This window comes from Corapipo altera, unplaced genomic scaffold, assembly GCF_003945725.1.
Source record: "Corapipo altera isolate COAL_440 unplaced genomic scaffold, ASM394572v1 55, whole genome shotgun sequence".
Classification (NCBI taxonomy): Eukaryota; Metazoa; Chordata; class Aves; order Passeriformes; family Pipridae; genus Corapipo; species Corapipo altera.
Genome location: NW_020884882.1, coordinates 15,861,876 through 15,882,337, shown reverse-complemented (window position 1 = coordinate 15,882,337; position 20,462 = coordinate 15,861,876). Strand labels below are relative to the sequence as shown.

At 41.6% G+C, this 20,462-nt stretch overlaps 1 protein-coding gene across 4 annotated transcripts in view; it reads right to left on the bottom strand.

The window, feature by feature from the left end:
• The window catches only part of CNTN4 (contactin 4), a 286,304-nt gene that overhangs the window by 175,924 nt on the left and 89,918 nt on the right, over window positions 1–20,462 (bottom strand). Inside the window, exon 1 of one of the 4 annotated variants that reach the window (XM_027640401.1) lies at window positions 11,570–11,590. The exons of the other annotated variants lie outside the window; for them this stretch is intronic. The gene's annotated coding sequence lies outside the window, so the exon portion shown is untranslated. Of the gene's footprint in view, window positions 1–11,569; window positions 11,591–20,462 lie in introns of those variants that run through there. 4 annotated transcript variants of the gene reach the window in all.

Below are 20,462 nucleotides of genomic sequence, written 5' to 3'. Positions count from 1 at the left end.
CCTAAACAAGTTATTCCACATCATTCCTTGTCTGACAACCTTCAAACACTTCCAGCAGGAATTTTTGCTCTGAAAGGTGCTCTCAACTAATGAAAGGAGATTTAAAGGAAAGCAATCCTGGACTGAGTCATACATCCAGGGAAAACTAACCCAACATCTCTTAAGTTTCTCACATAAACAAGGATAATTTCCAGGCCAGAAGTTATTCTGTATTTATTTAGGGAAGACTTCTGGAGTTCACTGGTGGATAACTCAAAACCTGATGGAATTAGTGAAGGTTACAGGCTCTGCTCTGGGTGACAACAAACACACGCTGCAGCCAAAGTCCTGAACACTGGGCAAGTTGCACGTACAGATGGGGATCCAACTTAGAACAAACACCTCACAGACTCAATATTGTTTCCTATGGCTTTTCCATGCATAAATTATCCCACTGCTACCTCCAAGAGGAGAAAACACGGTTGGGCAAAGGAAGATCTGCCCTGAGAGCCAGTGAGTGCAGACAAGGACACAAACCCAGCCCATCAACACTTCAAACCACACATCAGCCCCTAACTTGGCATTTTAAAAATGCCAGTTTTTACACAGATTTTACACAGATTTTACACAGATCCCTTGGAAAAATACTGCCAGTGTGTCAAATTTCTGTTCACAGCCTGTCCTGGTTACCCTCTCATGCACACAAGACATCGCTGCTACTCCTTCACATATCTATTGTCTAACCCTGCTTAATCTGAACTAAATCAGTCTAAGATATTATCTCTCAACTTTTTTGCCTGGGATTTGCTTCAGATCTGTAATTGGATCAACTCTAATACCTTTTTTTTTTTTCCAGTTACCAGCACAGTTGCTTCTTCAGAAAGTTCTCTTGGAATTAACTGAAAAAAAAAAATACAGATCCTGATCCATTTCTGTTTTATTTATATTTTTGATGGACAGGAAAATAAAAAACACCACTCCTGTCTTTTGTAATAAAAATTAACCACTTTAATCCACATTTCTGCAGATGACCATCAAGCTGGTGGGGACATGAATTCCTGCCTTGTGCTCTCTTTAAAAACAGACATTTTCCAATTTGTTATAACTAACTCAGAGTCTTCGGTCTAACAAAGCAAGAAAAAGAAATCCAAATCCTATAAAGTCTTTTAAAATAGTTCCCAAACAGCATTTTCTTTTCCATGGTTTAGTGTGTTCTCCATCACCTGCATTACAAGGATAAAATAAGTGCAATCACAACAGCTTGTTAAGAGACTCAGGAATTCAGGGCAGTTTTGTAGACAAAACACCTCATTTCAGTTTCTTTTCAGGGTCTAATGAAATGGATGAAGTTTTCTGGCATTGCCACTGAATTATATAATCCTAGAGAAGACATTAACAGCTGTTCTAAAAATCTAATTAAATTTTAGAGCACTAGTAATGCAGCCATAAGGCCCATGTAAGCCATTATCTACATTAATAAAAATTAAAGTCAAACAGTATCTGTACAGTAATAACATACCTGGATTCAAGGTCACTTTAATTCCCTTACTCACGTATTTTCCTTTATTATTGCTGTAACTATTATTAATATTTATTCAAAATCTCAAATGTATGTACATTTGTTACCCTGAACTGTTCTCTTAACACACAGTATTGAGATAGGAATTAATTTTTTCATCTTAGTTTTTTCCTCCCCTTCTCCACATTAAAATTCCTATTATTAGCATATAAATGGTCAAGAAACTGAGACAACCTACAGTGCTTTCATTAGATCCCTAACTGAAAATCTAGAATGCAACAACACAGGCACGACCCACCTCAAATCCAACTCTTCTCTTGCATGGAAGAGCAGAAAAAGAAGGGAAGTGGATGGTATGGAAAGGGGAAAAAGCAGAAAATTTTTGTGGCTGAGGACACTCATGGTTAGGATGCTTTTGAGTTCTTGGGATACTCTGAGTTGGGAAGAATTATCACAGTGGGCACCAGGCTGAGAATGTTGCCTGCTGTTTCAGCCATTCCCTGATCCTTCTCCCCTAAGGATCACCAAAAAGAGGGAGTGATTCCCAATGCAGAGCTTGAGATCAGGTCAGCGAGGCTGTGACCTTTGCATTTTACTGCCACCCAACCTCTGTTCTCCACAAATTCCAACAAACTGATTTTATTTTCCTACGCTGGCAGAGATTACTGTGCATTTAATAACGTCTCTACCCACCCAGGCGTGTTGGAAACCACAGGACAAATGACAAAGATAATTTTGGAGTAGTTTCTTCAAGATAGGGGACTTCACTGAAACTTTGATTTCTTTGGAAAGACTGAAAACTCTTGCACAGCAGGGCAGACAATCTCAAGCAGAATCATCTGCATTGCTTCTAAAACCTTCTGCAAATCTTTGGAAACGCATTTTAAAAGTCAAAATATAATCAAAATGCCCATCCTAAGATTATTATGCCACGTAAAAATACACAGCATTCCAAGGGAAGAGGAAAAAGGGATCATTTGCATGAGATGAAATATCTGACTCCAATCTCCTCACACAGAGTAAGGGGGGACCAGACAGGGGGTCTCCACTTTGCTCTCCCAACATCTGTAACAGCTCCAGCTGTTCAGGTGCTAAAGAGTGAAAACAGGTCCCAAACGTGAACAAAACATTACAAAATACACAGATTTTCATTAGACTTCTAATCACTGATACACACAAACTGTTTACCGAGTGCATAATTAAAACCTCAAGTGTTTTCCGTGAAAATATTTGTAAATTAGGGGAATAAATTATTCAGTGGTCATTATTGAAATTAAATATTCTCCCAGCGACTTTCTTGCTGTCTCATGAGCAGAACTCAGAGCAACAGGGCTAATTCTTCCCTCAGCTGGAGCAGTGGGATGGTACTGATGGTGTTTCAGTGCTGGACACAGCAAACCAACCTCCCAAATTTTGTTTGGTACACGTAGCTCCAGCCTTCACCTCCTGAATATTTTGTGGGAGTACATGCTACAGATGTTAAGTCCCTAGAAAAAACCATCAGACCTTAAATTTCTTTTTATACATCCAAGGTCATTCACCAGCATCTCAAGAAAAAGATCAAGGAGCTGCTGTGGCCATGTCACCTCTCTTAAGGACCTCAAAATACTCAGATCTTATGGCTAAAGTGATAAAAGGAAGAGGTTTCAAACCCAGATTAAGGAATCAGAGGGATGGGAATGCTCTGCTTTCCATCCCCCAGCCCAGCCCAGGGAGCACTGGCAGTGGTGGCACCCGGACAATGCTGCAGCCAAGAAGAAATAATTCCCAGAAATAAATCATTTTCAGTTATTTTTTATGCAGGTTCACACTCCTGGACACAAATCCAGTGTCAGACACTCTCTGTTCAAAGGATGAACAGGGCAAAAAGTGGGATAATGTACTGGGATAATGTACCGGGACGGTTCTTAACTGGGTTCTGGGGATGGTTTTACCCGAGATAAACATTGTGAGAGTCCCTCTTCTCACATTGTTCACTTGTTTCCAACTCTAATGCTGGTTGATACCCGGGGAAATTAAAAAAACAAACCCTTCCTCACATTTATTCCCCACGAGAACCTCACCTTGTGCTGCTGCACAACTGAGAGGAAAGGCTGCAGGGACGAGCAAAGAGCAAGGAAGGAAAAGAGCTCAAGGATGGAGCAGTTGTTTTTTTTTCTGGAGTAGTTCATTCAATTCTAGCAAACATGCCACTTTCCACAGTGGTTTCTAACTCTTTTTAGGTTCTGGATGAATTTCAGTTTACACATCCAGCTGATCTCTGCTCCCTTGCACACAACATTCCTCCCATCTCGCTTTCCCAAAGTGACAACGTGCAGGAGGCTCACAAACAACCAGAAATATCAGCTCACCGGGGAAAATACATCCTCTGCTCTGCTGTTCCCTTCAGTTTAAAGAAAATTAGTTAAACCACACACAACAGCTTTTACAGCCCAAAGACTTGCTGCACTTAGAGGGGAGAAAAAAATCTGCCAGCGTTGTTTCCCCCAAGCACTCATTTCACCTCTGGGCATGTCAGGGAAACAATTTCTGCTGCCAGGGAAAAACTGTTTGTTTTTAAGCAACAGTTCTCAGCAAAGATGCCACGAACTTCATTTTAAAGTGTTAAAATTGGTCTGTTCATTCAGAATTTTTGACAGAAAGTTTAATTTTTTTATTTATTTTGATTTATTGTTTCTCTTGAAGCAAAGTGCTCGATGCACTGCTTCATTTTTAAGTACAAGCAGCATCACTTTAACACTCTGCATCACACAGGGATCTTGTAAAATAATCATTTAGCTTTGAAATTTTGTCTCCTCCAATTCCTTCCTGCTTCAGAAACCTGGAGGGGAGAGGAGGATGGATGGTTGGGAGGAGCAGGGGATTGCTGAGGCTGATGGAAACCTCAGGCTCTCATTACCAATTAAACCATTTCTTGCACCATTTCCTCCTGTCTTCAGGATGGGTCACACCAAGAGCCAGAAAGGAGCCCGTAAATCAACTACAGAAAGTGGAAAGGCCCCCAAAATATTATTTTCTCTGTGCTGTACTAGCAGGGACTGGACATTTCTGGCAGAAACATAACAAACAAACTATTTTATAACTTAGGAAAATAAATTGCTTTTTAAGGCACTGTCAGTGCTGCCCAGAGCACACCTGCACTCTGCAAACCCAGGTCACTCCAGCTGAGCAGGGTTTTTAAAGGAAAACGGAAATAAAATCCTCAGAAATCAAATATCATTAAATATTTCAGTGTGCTTTACTGCATATTTAATTGATAACTCATTTACCTGCTGCTAGAGGATCCTCCTATAAAGCCTTTTTTTCCTCTGGCAACAGGCACAGAAAGAAAAGGAAAAAGGAAGGGAAAGGGAAGGTTCTCCCTTTCCACAGTCTCGTTCCCATCCACCCTGTTTTCTGCCAAGTGCGATCAGGGGCCTAGACCTCTTCAGGCTACAGATGAACTGGGAGCCTCAGGCTGCAGAAACCAAAGATTTTTAAGTAGAAACCTCCAAGAATCACAATATTTTAACATTTTTGTGTGTTTTATTGCTTCTCACTTGATCTGACAGCCTCATCTACCCACTGCCACAGGCCATCTTTATCAGTGATTGATCTCTGTCTCCCTCCCAACCTTATGGGCAAATTGGGAAAGCAGGACAGAATATAGACTTTTATTTTCTATAATAACAAGGCTCTCTGTACAAGAGATTGCTGTGTGTTGAACAGCACACATGTGACCTGACTCATTCACTGATGTTTAATATTCTCCTCTCTCTCTGACTGTAACCACTGGAGGAACATGGAAGTGCAGAGGAGCAGAATACAAAACAACTCAGCCACTGCCAATCTGAGCCCTGGGGGTCTTCAGGGATGACAAAAAACGATGATCAGCTCCACCAAAGCAGAAGACAAAACCCATCCATCTCATGCTCTCCTGGCTGTCCACTCGGGGACATTCCACTTTGAGCACTGCCTTGAAAATTCCCTGTTAAATCACAGTTCTGAAAGATAATTTTAATTTGTAAACACCACAATGAGAGGGACTAAAGGCACTGTTGGAGGAGTAGCTGTGGTTTGTGGAGAAACACGGCGATGGGGAAGTTGTGGGCACAGCTTCTGTGGGGCTGCACTTGTTTCCAAAGGCACAGAAACACATCAGGGCATTAACAGAACTTCTCATTGACTGGTGGGAGAGAAGTAAAGAGAATAAGGAATCTAAGAAAATAAGGAAAAGAGCAGGAAAAAAATCTCACAGTGCTGAGCAAGCACCGTCCTCTACCTGCGGTGGGAGGATGCTTTGACAAAACACCTCACTGCCTACCCCAGGAATGGGTTCAGCTCCTCAACCCCCAGCCAGAAACTCCTCAGAAGCTGCCACTGGTGGACAGATTCATGGACTGACAACCTGTCTAGTTCTGCCTTGCTGATTATCCACTCCCTTCTCAAAGGTCATTAAAGATCCTGCCCTTCCTTGCTGGTTTAGTTCACTTTATTGAACACAGGTAAAAGTGGATTTCTTAATACTAAACATCCCAGGCATAAAGTGTTCCTTTGTCAAATTGGTTCTCTGTGGATCATCAACAATATCTTTTGAATAACTCTCCCCCCAGAGGAGCAGAGTTGCTGCTTCCATGGCAGCAAACCAGCCTGGGCGAGTGCTGGCTCAGCCAGTGCAGTGACAGCCCCTGGTCTGCCCAGTGCAAACTCTTCCACCAAATCCCTCACATCCCCTCCAGGAATCACACCTTTGGCTCCCTGGCATCAGTGATCCTCCCTCTAGGGAATAACTGGTGAAGTGGAGCTGCTCCAAGGGAAGGCAGAGAGGGGCACATGGCCCCTGAGAGCCAGGAATTTGCTGGGTGGTGGCAGCAGCCTGATGTGACCCTGACCGTGTCCCCCAGCCAGGCAGGTCCTTTTCCTCTCTCCCAACCCCTTGGCACCTGCCAGAATAAGCATAAAAATAAGTTTTCACGTTATAATGGACAAACTGCAAGTGTGGTTGCTCACCCTCAGGGATCAGATGTGGATAATCACCTGCAGGCTACCGGGAGAGACTTTAAAGACTCGTTTGAGGGGTTGCTGAAGGCATTCAGTAATTACATCTTGCTCTGAACCAAAGTGATACAAGGAACAGAAACTGCTGTTAGGAGTCCCCAGGTGGAAATCAAGTGCTTTGAAGCAGGACATGATTTCTACACATTTCCACAATGTTTCATGAGAAGGTGTCTCCAGCCCCACTGGGAAGATCCACATTCTGATATAACCAGAAGCTTTATTCTGCTTTTTCCGTTAATAGTAGAAATCCATGGCCCAAACACAAAACATAGCAAAATATTTCAAAACTGAGGAAGAGCTAAACTTCAATTTGAAGAACTTCTTTGAAGAGATCCTTGGAAAAAACCCAACAAGCTGGCTCTCAGGTCTCAAACTGACAGCACCGCACAACACCGTAAAGAAGAGAATATCTACGGGCAAATCATCAAGTTTTATAACCACAAGGACCTTAGAATTATTTTATTCTCACTTAAAAATTGTCAAGGATTTTCACTGAATAAATTATTTGCTGGTTTTACTCTCAAGGGAGCAGGTGAACTCACACACACACATACACAAAAAAAAAAGCCTAAAATAAGTTCTACAAAGAAAAATGACAACATTTATCAAATTACTGGTAATGATAACTCTGATCCTATCAGGCTAAAAATACACCAAATGCTGCCAACTCAAAGGTTAGATAAGTAGGATTATCTCCTGATTGTCTTACTTTGATATTCCTCGACTTCCACAAATTCCAGAGTCAAAAGGTTGTGGTTAAAATAATATGAAAAGGGAAATGAGGGGGAAGAAAGAGCTTATTTTGTATTGCATTCTTAGTCCCTAAAGAAATGAAACCACCTATAATTCTAAGGTTTCCCCTTCAAATGCACAATTCAATTGTGAAGACTCAGCACCTCACAAGATCATTATGTAAACAACATTTAAGAGTGACTCCTAAGCTAATATTAGCTTTATTCTTGCAGGAATGACCTGGGGATTTAGTTCTTTTTACTTTGCTCACCACAAATGCAGAGCCCGCAGATCAATTTATTTGGGTGCAGACTGCATTTGAAGTCTCTGTTTTAAACTAAACATTGCAGAGTTTTTATTAAAATAGAAATATTCAATATTTTCCTTCTTCTGCAAGAATCAGTTTCTTTCAATCAGGAAACTTGCACTTAATTTTTTCACAGGATTACAGAATATCCTGAGTTGGAAGGGACCCACAAGGACCATCAAGTCCCTCTTAGAAAGATTTTATTTATGGGTTTTTCTTTTCTACAGCTGCAATACAATAAGGTATTTAAGCAACCACTACATATTCCACAGTAACCACCTCTATTTTAGGTGCTTTCACCAAAACAGCCCGTGCAGAGATGGATATTTAATGAAACAGGACTTAAAAGGAACGTGGCAGTTTTAGACCACAGAAGGGATTTGTTCTCTGGGGGATTCCTGAAAATTAGGAGTTAATTATGGGTTTCCCCAAAGAGCTGGTGTATCTCCCTCATCCCTGGTTTATCTGTATCCTATAGGAGACACTGTGCCCTATCTAGGAGGGAACAGCTTTAGAGGAGCAACTGTTCCATGGATTAAGTGGGTCCCCATCTGTGCTCAGAGCACTCGGTGCTTCGGGGCACAAACTCTCCAGCTCCAGCAGCCTCGGCAGGGATTTGGCAACACAACACTTCCACATTTCACATTTTCCATCACCTCCAACAGCAGAAGAAATCTGGTGGGCCAGACTGTTCACTCAAGAGAGGAGATAAAGGTTATTTCCCCAAATTATATAACTGAGTTCTGCATAAATAACCTGAGAGTTGTTTTCCCGAAGTTGATGCAAGGGACTGTTTAAAGACAACTTTAAACTACAAAGAACAGGGGGTTTGAAATGAATTAAAAGTCCAACCTTCTACCAAAGGTTGGACTTGATGGCCTTGGAAGCCTTTTCCAACCTTAATGATTCTATAATTCTCTATAAAAAGGCAAATATAAATGTTTATTATACTGTAAAATCACTTGAAATTTTGAATGAACCTTCAAAGATGACCAAAGTAAATATAAATACATTATACTGAAAAATCACTTGAAATTTTAAATAGACCTTCCAAGATGACCAAAGCAAATAAAAATAAATGCTGTACTGAAAAATTAATTGACATTTTAAATGGACCTTCAAAGATGACCAGAGTAAATATAAGTACATGTTATACTGAAAAATTACTTGAAATTTTGAATGAACCTTCCAAGAAGACCAAATTAAATGTGCAGAACCTCTTTCTCATCCAGTAATAATTTTTCAAAGATGTTTTTTTTCCGGTTCATCCCAAACACCACCAAAGAAAGGAAAGTTCACGCTGTGCTTTTAAAAATTACTTCCCATGCACTTTATTCAAATAAACTCTGGGAGAACATGATCAATGTTCATTAAGGGCTCTGAAGTGACAGGTACACAAGCAGCACTTGGCGTTTGCACAGCTAAGCTTTCACAGCTGTAATGAATAAATGGAGCGTGTGCTCCCACACGCAGCTGACACCATCCATAACTCTGCATTTGACACTTGACTGCCCTTAGGAAGGACCTGTTTTTCAAAAATAAGTTTATTTGAAGCCAAAAAAAATAAAATACAATGAATTACCAGAATAACCTTCTCAGTGAGGCGGCTTTGAAACGTAAAAATAAAAGAAATGCCAGGCAGGAAATTCTTTCTAAGTGGCAATGTTTGTGTGAGCTGGAACTCAGTGCATACCCTGGGGCTCATTACCATACAAATACATCATAAATATTATATAAAAGCACATCTATGTATTTCCTTCAGTAAGTATATGAAGAGACAGGCATTGCTTTGGTGGGAGAGCATCCCATGAGAAGCCCACGAGCCACTGGGACCAGCCAGTCCAAGGTCTCACCCAGCCACCAGTAACAGGGAAGGAGAAAATACCCGAGTTTTGCTCATTCCCTGCTAAAATCCCATGGAATCCCAGAAATTCACAACGTTCAGGTCAGTAGATATTTTCTAGGACATCATTTCCCCAGTTATCACAGAGTATGTCTGTGGTAGCCCCTCTGTCTGATACAAGGATCGAGGCAAATCTTAGGAACGATGTTTGGAGCTGTGTGCTCTGGTCTGGGAGAGACACATCCTTTTGGAGGGCTTCTCCAAAGGCATTTCAGACTGTTCATTAACCTCCTCCCTGAGTGATCCCTGGCCCTCCAGTCCTTTAACAAAATACTTAGAAGTTTTACTGTATTTTTATAAAATTTGCCACTGCAGTAGAGTTTGGGGTGACAAGTTTTCTCAGGTATCATTTTTCTCTTTCATGATATCAAAAGCATTAGCAAAGCCAGGTAGGAAAATCCTAACAGTTTGCACAATGGATTAGAAGGACTAGAACGAATTTCTTTTATATCAGCTCCAAATATCACATTGTCAAGTCTCATTTTAGGAATGAAGGAGAGCAAATCAAAACATGTACCAACAAGTTTCCTCTCACTACTCCTACATGAGAAACCAACTCAAAGTGCCATGAAATCTGGCTACAGCTTCTAATTGCAAAAAAAAACCACAGACATGCAGAAAACCCACCAATGTTTTAGATTTGGGAAGAAATCTTCAAGCAGAGGGAAAAGAACTGTAATTTAACAGGTGGGGATTTTTTGCCATGGGTGTATTGTGGACACAGGAGGGTGAAGTGCATTTCTCCCTCTCTGTGATTAAAACAGCAAAATGGAAAAGGGTTGATTTGTTATTTCTGAGGTCGGTCTGTCTGTCCAGTTTATTAATGAAATTTCTTTTTAGACGTGTCTTTAAGGCCTGTGAGCTGGGACACCCTTTGCCATATCCCACCTCATTACCTTGCTCAGCAGCTCAGGACGGTGATTGTTTGTGATGGACAAACCCTGCAGGCTCTGCTGGGGCTCCTGGAAAGCTGCTCAGACCCCTCTGGGTTGGAATCTTGGAGTATCAGACTCCTTGGGAATGTCACTGTTGGATCAGGGTTTGGCCGCCCTGGGAAGGCAGCGAGACAGACACATGTTTGTCTGTCCTTGCACAGCTCCAGCACGCTGGAGGTCTCTCCACCAAGAGAGACACCTGGTTTGGAAGGAAAGGATGAAACCTGCCATGGACAGATACTGAACAGGATAATGCTCAGTCCTGGGCTTTGAAAGAAATTAAATTTACTTCTTTTGTTAATTTTACATCTTCATTTTCTGCTGTATTACAATTACTGGTAACAAAAAAGAACTAATAAAAAATAATCATCTGTAACCTCTGGCATTTCTTGTTTGCCGTTTTGAAAATCTTTGAACGTGGATACACAGTGTTTTGATAAACTCAGAAATATTTTAAGTGGCTGATATCTGTGCAGAAAGTGATTAAACCACATAATTACTGCAGGCAAACTGTAGTCAAACATGTAATGACCAAGCTGCAAAAAGTCTTGGGCTGACTCTCAATGATTTCTATTTCATTTTGAGCAGAATATTAAGGGATTTTCATAACCCAGCCTCAGCAGTACCAACATGATGAGGGTTACACACATACACGCCCATGAATACGTGTAGATTCACTCTTAAGAGTCCCAGTATATAAATATATTCAAGATATGCAACTTTTTGTTTTATTTACAAGGGGGGAGTTGATCTAGAACCAATTTTCCAAAGGTGGGTAAAGCCAGTTTTCCCTCCACCACTGACACTGCCAAGGATAAAAGGTGATCTGCCTCCCCTGCTGCAGCCTGCTATAAATACCACCAGACAGTTACATTATTCTAAATCTTAATGCAAGAACACACTGAAATATTTCCCATCACACAGTAAATTGTTTGGAGATTGCACACAAAGTAGTCAGGCTATGAATAACTGACAAGAAAGTCTCCAGATAAGCACATGAAGTTAATTATGTGGTACCCAGAAATAAATAAAAGCACCATCTCCAATGCTGGTGAAACAGCTGGTGATAAATAATAACGTGTAAACATTTTAATGCACTTATTCTGGTAAAATTAAAATCAATGTTCATGCAGCAATAGCTATTAAATAATACTTACAGGGGAAAAGTCTGAGAAGCTTAAAATCCAGTGCCTTGTGTGTCAGAAACTAAACCACACAATGAGAAACAGCTGGAGCTCATCATTTATACCATTTTGAGGTCTTAAGGAAAAAGGCTGCCAAAAAAATACCATGTACAGATATTGGGGGCAAATTGATCTCATAAAAAAAGGATTAGTGTGTGCGAGGAGTAATCAAATGCTTCATGTTGGATTACAATTCCACTTCATAAATCAAGCTACTTCTGCTCAAGAAAAGGTTCATCCTACACTCCCTTGATTAGTTGCACTAAAAATAAATCCTACCCAGCAGAACCAAAAGATAAATGCCTTCTCCAATAAATGCCATCATGAGGCCTCGTAACCTCCTCACTGCACGTGGTGCCAGGCCAGCCCCACAGCTCGGAAGAATTTGGGAAGATCCCAGCTCAACTTGACACCTGCTTAAGTTTTTATAGTGGCAACCACTTCACCAGCACAATCCTTGCTTTAACCTCCACCAAGCACCAGCTTGGCAAGCCCCTGTGTTTGCAGCAAGGTAAGAGATTGTGCAATTGCAGAATGGTTTGGGTTGGAAGGGAGCTTCAAGACAATCCAGCTCCAACTCCCTGTCATGAGCAAGGACACCAAGTCCATCATCATCAGAGATGAGGGAAGATACGACCAAATCTCCCAGATTTGGCTCAAGAGAGTAACTCTGAAGAGGATAAGCCACAAAGAAAGGATTAATTTAATGTAATTTTCTATTTTCACTGCCTGATGCGGTGAACTTGGATGAATGGGATACCAAACTCTCTACTCACACAATGCAATCTGAAGGCACAGTTTGCATTCTGGTGAGGCTGTTGCCAGCCCTGCCTGGAGAATGGATGGCTGCTCTCGAGCACATTCCCCTTGCAGCATCAACTCCATTACTCCAATGTAATTAGGGACCTCTATGTTCTCAGGGTAATTTTTCTTCACAAGAGGTGTCAGCTGCTCACTCTTCTTATTTTTCTCAGGACAACATCTGTGGGTGACCACATGACTTTACAGCAAGAGGGACAGGAAAAAGCAGCAACTGAGTGTCTTTTTGAAAAATAAAAATGAGTTTGTGTTCTGACAATGCTCTGCTCTGCAAGCTGAACCCAGCCTTTGCTGGGAATCATGGTAGTTCACTATTTCATTTTGACCTTTCCTTCATTATGCAGCTTGATTAGCTCTCTGAGCCCATTGCTTTCGTGGGAGAATGAAATCAGCTACTTAAAAGATAAAAGATGGAAGTGATCAAAGTATTATTTCATATTCTCAGAACAGTCATGTTTGAGCAAAGTGCCACCAGCCTCACATGCCTGGGAAGTAAACACCTTTCAGTGCAGCAGCACAGGACAACCACTCCTCTCTTCCAATATCCCCAAAAAGGCTTTTTGGGAGGATGATGCTGTGGAGAGGCAGCAAACTCACAGCTGAGTCACTTCTGTGCTTCCAAAGGATGTGCCAGAGCTCAGGGAACCAAGGGCACAGAATGGAATCACAGAATGTGCTGGGTTGGATGGGATCCACAAGGATCAGAGTCCAGCCCTCAGCCCCGCACAGGACCATCGGGATGTGCCGGGTCACACCCACGTGAGGGATCAGCCACTTCCAACAGCCACTCCAAGGGTGGAACAGGAGGAAGGAGCTGAATTCACAGCACATAAAAGTGGCTGTAATCACTGATGCAAATTTCAGGACATGAAGGAAAGATCTGCTTAAAAGAGATTCACAAACTCACTGAGTAAGTGCTTCCTGCACCCCTGTCCTTGGAATATCCACAAGCGCTTCCAGACCCACAGGAATCCAAACAGAGGATTGGAATTACTCTCCTTGAACAACAACCTCCCTTCCAACACTCACCTTCCAACACTGCTCCCAGTCACCAGAGCAGATGCAAGGAGAGGACCAGGACCCCTCCAAGCTTTGCAATGTAACGAGGGCAACGACAAAAGTGTGAGAAGCACCTGCTCAAAACACAAATCTGTGAGAAATGCACCATTTACTACAGCAAATTCTGGATAGACACACATATCCACACACACACATACATGGAAACAGAGGCGTTTTACCTGTGTATTCTTCTATTTCCCCCCACAAAAGCTACCAGAGATGTGGAAGGTGTGCCAGCAGGACAGTGAAAGGACAACAGGTGGGTATCACAAACAACCCCCCCCAAACAAACCCAAACCAAACTCAGATTTGCATTTGCTCACCATGAATCTCGCTGCCAACCCAGCACAGAGCACAAAAGAGTAGAACAGGTTCTCCAAACTCGGGTGAGAACGGCCTTGGCCACCAAGAAGTCGCGCTTTAAAGCGAGTAGAATTTGCCAACATATGAACTAAGCAGCCAGCAAACAGCTAAAATTCAGTGTCAGGATAGAAGGTTAAACAATTCCAGTATTTGTACTTGACTTGGGTATTTCTAAGGCAGCAAGAGCAACATTGCAGCAGCAGCAGAGTCCCAGCACGAGGGTGTGGAGAGACTCCACACAGGGCTCTGTCGCTCACACGACTCCAGAATAATTTTGCTCTTAAGCTTGATTAGGGTTGGTGATTAGAGAATATTTTGCAAGCATCACTTGAATCTGGAAGAGCCAGAAACTGGAGGCAAAGCAGGAGAGGAAGGTGCCAGGGCAGGAGCTCCCGATGCCGATGGGATGCTGCAGGTACCAGGACCTGGCAGGGCTGGAGCAGAGCAGGAATACAGCCTTTTCATTTTTTTTTCTCCCTATACCTTCAGATTCTATTACACCAACCCACAAGCCCAGAGCCGTGCACTGAGAACTCCGTGCCTCTATCAGCTCTATTTATTACATCAAACCACAATGATGCTTTAACAGTCCCTTTCACTTCGCTTCCATTAGCAAAATATTGGCATGACTTCCTCTCCCGCTCCCCCAATGACAATTACAAGATATACCCCCCTCTAACTACTTCTGTTTTTGAAAAGTACATTTTGCTAATATTTAATTTATAAATCATTTCCCCCGTGGATCGGTAATAAATGTTTCAAGGCGGCAGACAGGAATACAACAGGAAAGCATAATGCTTGCTGTTTACTGGGAGGCCTCATTAAAAAGACATCAAGAGCAAGGAAAATAAAAACAACCTTGTGAACCTTTGTAATTGGTCTCGAGAGACACGTAACACTGAGGACAACGATGCAGAAACGTCCCAGTGACTGGAAAAAAAATCCACTTCACTAAGCCTTTTGCGCCCCTCAGTTCTCACACTGATTGTTTTTTATTAAAAACACATAATTTTTCTATTTTCTTATACCTGTAGCAGCTCTACAGATCAGGTGTTTGCTACTGTGATATTAAAAATCATACTTGAATAAGAATTAATCTCTCCCCACCCCTAATTATTTTATGGACACAATAATCAGAGGTATTTTCATTTAATTTAACTTTTTGCAAGTTCCTCTGTGGGAGAACTCTTCAGTACTGCCTGGTACTGCCTGCCTGTATTTTTTTATCATCTCTCCTATACTAAAATAAAGAGAACAAGTGTGTAATTATAGTGGATAAATTTGTTATTTTAACTTGCTGCTTGTTGAACGCTTTGGGGAAAGAACTGCTACTTTCGACACATTTTTAGCAAAATAAAGCCTTAATCCCCCTCTGAAATGAAAGTTAATTTGAGTGGCCTCCCCCCCTGCCAGCCAGTTCCCAGTTAGGCCCAGATGTCACTTGCAAAGCTTAATTCTTAAACCAAACCCAGCATAACCATCTATTACCGAGCAGACTTCAAAATTCATATTTAAACCCAACAGGTCCCAGCGGCTCCTTTCAGATACTTCTGGGCTTCCCAGAAGACTCATGAAAGTTGATTAAACTAAAAATTGCATTTCATTTTCCTGTTTTGTTTGCATCTAAATGGAGAAACTTGCAGCTGGATAATAGCCATATATTTCCTTATGTACTCCCGCTCCCAGCAATAAGTATTTTGTCGTGTTTTCTGACACTTACAATATAAACTTCTTGCTCTTTCTGCAAATGCAGAATAAGACTTTCTCTGTGCAAACCTGCAGTGCAGGAACTCCAGCAAGACCTGCCCAAAATGTTTAATTTGTGAGGTTCAACATCTATGATTTGTAATGTCTTCACTTAGAGATACATTCCAATGCCTGATAACTTAACTGCAAAAATTAATTCTGTTTTAGTCATCTCATGGGCCCATGTTTGCAGCCTGGTTGTTTTTTTTTCTCTTGAAGTCCAGGCAAACCACAGGACATGGGCACTACCTGCAGTCACCTAAGGGGCACAGATACACCAAGGAGCCCCTCAGGGATGCTCAAAGCCCAGAAGACAGCGAGGGAAATCCCAGTGTGGTGCTCCCTGTGTTGGGATCTTCTAGGGATGCCCATTAGGATCTTCCACCAAACATGCAGCCATTTCCTAATCTCCCTCTGTTTCAAAACACCCCTTAAGGCAAACCTCTTATATTCATTCCTTTATGTTTTGCACTGAAGCCACGTAACCCTCACTGAGCTGCTCTTGGGTGGCAGCTCCTGCCCACCGCTCCCACACCTTTCACACCATCCCTGCGTGCTGCTGGTGACCCCCAAGCACCCAATCCTCCCTCCTCACTTCCCTCCTCCACCCCCAGCTCCCAGACACGGTTATAAAACACCTCAGATGCCAGATTTTGCAGGAGAGTTGCAAAAACGTTACTCAGCCAAAAACTGTAGATCTGAGAGAGCTCAAACGTGACACAAAAAGCTGCCAGGCTTTACCCAACTGATCCACTGAGGCTTTGCTCTATCACTGCTGAGCTCCTCGTTCCATGTGAACAACCATAGCCTCATTGAAGTTGGAAAAGACCCTAAAGATCATTAATTCCATCCTTTGATTACCCCCATGTCCACTAATCATATCATCAAGTGCTACATCCACTCATTTCTTGGACGCTCCCTGGGTTGGCGAGTCCTGGGCAGCCCATTCCAATCTCAGGGATGAGATTTTTCCTAATACCCAACCTAAACCTCCCCTGGCACAACTTGAGGGAGTTTCCCCTTGCAGAGATGGCAGATGGTTGCCCAGCCCACCCCAGAAAGGCCATGGAACAGCAGCAGCTCCAAGCCCACACCTCCCCAGTCCAAGCTCTCCTCTCCTCCACAGTGTCACAGCCCAGCACGTCCCAAGAGATGTGACAACTGTCTGGCATCTCTTAAATTCACAGCTCTTCAAGGAAAAAAACTGCATCCCTAAAAGCACTGATGAGAAAAACTCACCCAAATTTGTTTTCATCCCTTTAAAAGCCTATAAACTTTAGTGTTATTTATTGGCAGGTCACTCTGCTGCTCACGCTCTGCAAAACCTCAGCGACACACGCTCCAGTGTGCTGGCACAGGGCACTCCCTCAGAGCCCCACGCTGCCCTGAGAAGCTTTAAAATTGCATTTTAACAGCATTTTGGCATATTTGGGGGCAGTTTAGCCTCACCATTTTTTATGCACGATATATCTTCCAGATAAATATATGTTTGATCTCTAAGGCTGGACTCGATCTCAGAGGTCTTTTCCAATCTAAGTGATTCTTCCTCACCCCAAAGGGCTCTTCCAGTTTCTTGAAACACTCCAGTGCTGGTGATGCCCTGGCCATGGTGGCTGTCTCAGATGCCACCAGGGCCACCACTTGCCAAGCCCCACCGATCCAAATCCCCTCAGGACCAGCTCCTTTCCATCTGCCTGGGCTCTCTCATCCTGTCCAGCACAGACCTCTGCCAAAATGGGCATAAGGAAAATAGCTTTGACTAGTCAGGAAAACAGTTTTTAATGGTCTTTGTGGCATTAGTTGGGTAATGTGCTGCACAGCTCCCAGGAAGGGCTGTGTAATTAATGCACTCCCTCTCCCCACCAGCCGGAGCTGAAGGAAGTGCCGGGAATACTTTCACATGTTAAACGTCATCAGAGCATGATTATGCAGTTAATAATGAAGGAAAACTTACTTCCTGTGCCAAATGAACCCAACTCTGCTGCCTCTCCCCTGCTCTGCTCCCTCAGGTCATGTTTTACCCACAGCACAGGGATGAGCAGCACCCACAGACACCACGAGCTGTCGGCTCCCCACAAGCAGCACAACTCCACCAACCCACATCTTCCCACAAGTTTTATGGAAGAGCTCTTACAAATTCACTAATTCTCCCAAATAATAGAGAATAGGGATAAGAAAGCTCTAAGAGCTCCCCACGCCAGCCTTGTCCTCACAAACACTTCCCTAGACCAAGTTCTTAAATCTGTCCATACACCGGTGTATTTAGAGTTTGTACAAACAGGCAAGAGAGAAGGTTATTAATAATTTCCCATAGGAAATTGGTGCTTGGCATATATATATCCAGTACCCAAAATTAAGGCTAAACAACAACAAAAAGGAATAAGAAAATTTAAGAAGGATTTCCAACTTGATTTTGCAGCGTCACCTGCCAAATTCTTCACCTTTACCATTAAAAAAAGAGAACCAGGGTAGGAACTGACACACTTCATGAGAATTTTTGTAGACTAATTACTTTTCTGAACTGCTCATTCTTAACCCTGTCTGGTCTGTCCATCAGCAGATGGGAGCAAAATGACTCCTGTAAATCAGACACCAGCGACAGCAGCGAGATTATCTCCCAGTCCTGTGAAACAATCCCAGGTAAAATTCACATTAGAATGTCATTAGGATTTCTCCCTGACATATTGCTTTACACACATTTTGTTGTGTAATGGTTATTAAAAACCTCGGTGCAAAAAGAGACCTAATCAGCTCCTTCACAACCATTCCTCACTTGTTTATATGTTAAAATATATTTTTAAAAATAGATTGTGATTGACTGCAAGAGGGACTCCTTATTTGAACAACTTATCTTTAGAGATGAAGAACAGCATTGCTCAAATACTAAAAATATTAAAATGAAATCTTAGAATTACGGAAGTGCTGAAATATTTCAACTTTCCATTACATGCCCTTAAATTTTTTAAGATGGGCTTCAATTAAATCAGCTGCCACGTTCAACTTTGCAACTGCATCATACCAGAAAAGGGCAAAGTTCTGCAAAGAACCTTTAGGACTACACCAGACATGAAATTATTTAAGACAAAAGATAAAAATACTCTATTTTTTGGCCAGAACAGTTAAATTAGGGGACATGATGGGAGTCCTCTAATACCGGTATCGATACAGCGTCAAATAAACGAACACCTGATTTAAACAGGATTAAACTAGAGAGCTTTATTATTTAGAAAATAAAATTTTACTTACAATACCAGCTGCTTTGTAGTTGGTAAATGCTACCTTTCATCCATTGGAGCTTAATTTCAAACCTCCACAGATTTCTTCTTTCCTTTCAAAGCAAGAGCAGCAAAAGCCTTTCCCTTCCAAAGGTGCTCTTTGAGCTGCTGGTCTCCCTGGCAGTGATGCTTCACAAATGCAGCTTCAACATCTCCACCAGCCCAAAACCCCTGAGAAATCCCTGTGTATTCATTTCTTTGAAATTATTTCAGAGGCCAAAAAAAGGGGAAAAGAAAAAAAACAAAACCCACCTCACTTCCTTACTTTGTGTTGTATTTCAGAGTTTAAATGGTCTCGTCTCCTATTCCTTCTCAACGTACTACAAAGTGCTAAATGGGAAGAGTTGCATTACTGCCCCTGCTCAGATCTTGGCTGATAAGGTGAGCCTTTTACATTTATACTGACTTCTGAAAAAGCTGTAGCTATCCTGGTCTAGGAATTAATAATTCATGGAGCCAAATTACAGCCTGAGAAGGATACAGCCATTTTTACTGGTTCTTTCATATTCCTCGGATTTATGTCTGACTAAGTAGGAGACTGAGCAAAGGGAAAGAAAAATTAAAACTTAACACTTCAGGTTGCAAATTAAATTGCTGTTCTGTACTCAGAGAGGATGGATGGAGCAGGATATAAAAATGCTTCTTTGGAGACAAGCACATGTACAAAGTTTCTGAACATATATTCATTTTATTATATAAAAATAGCATTTGCAGCTACTAAAATTGTAGATATTTAAAACTGGAAATATTTATCACTAATGGGACTTCTGATGTCCTGAGAGTGCAACACAGCACATTAATATTTGTAACATCTTCACAATAGTCCTTCTTTCATGTTGTCCTTGATGAATGGACTCATTTTTCTGCCCCTTGTAGCTTTATCCTCTCATTGCTAAAGACATTTTTATTGATCCATGTAGAGAACAGATCCACCTAAAGACAAGGATCAGTAAAGGAATCCAATTTTGGTATTTTATTTCTCCCAGGGAAGAAAAAAAAAAAGATGATTTATAAAACAATTTCTTTCTTAATCTACCAAGCTGATGTTTTCACAAGTGCCTAAAAGTGTCCTACAGGATAAGGACACAGACCATGATAAAAACAAAAAAAAACCAAATAGAGTCGTAATAAAAATCTCAGAAAAGCTAATTAATGCAGCTAGACTGTTAAATCTTTTTAAGAATAAAATAAATTTTTAAAAAATGGTGCCAAGAAGAAAGAAACTTATTGCTTTGGTTTTCAGGAAAATGTGTAAGGGCAAAATTTTCATAACAGTTGAACTAATTAGGTCTTAAATTGAGGTTTAGCTTCCTAAAAGCCCAAGTTCCTTTGAAAATTGTTCACTCTATATCTCTTATGATAATCTAGCAGTTTTACATTACCACTATCTAATTATATCTTACTTATTTTGGGCTCCAATATCTAGTGAGATGAAGTTATTTAAGCAGACAATACATCGTTCTGGAACTGCTCATGTTTGGCCAAGCTACACAGAAATATTTACATCCACAAGTTTCCCTCAGTGCAAACAGGAGTAAAATCAAGCTAGAAGGGATCACAACAGATTGTTCTGCTGAAAAACAGAATGATCTAAAGTGGCCCAA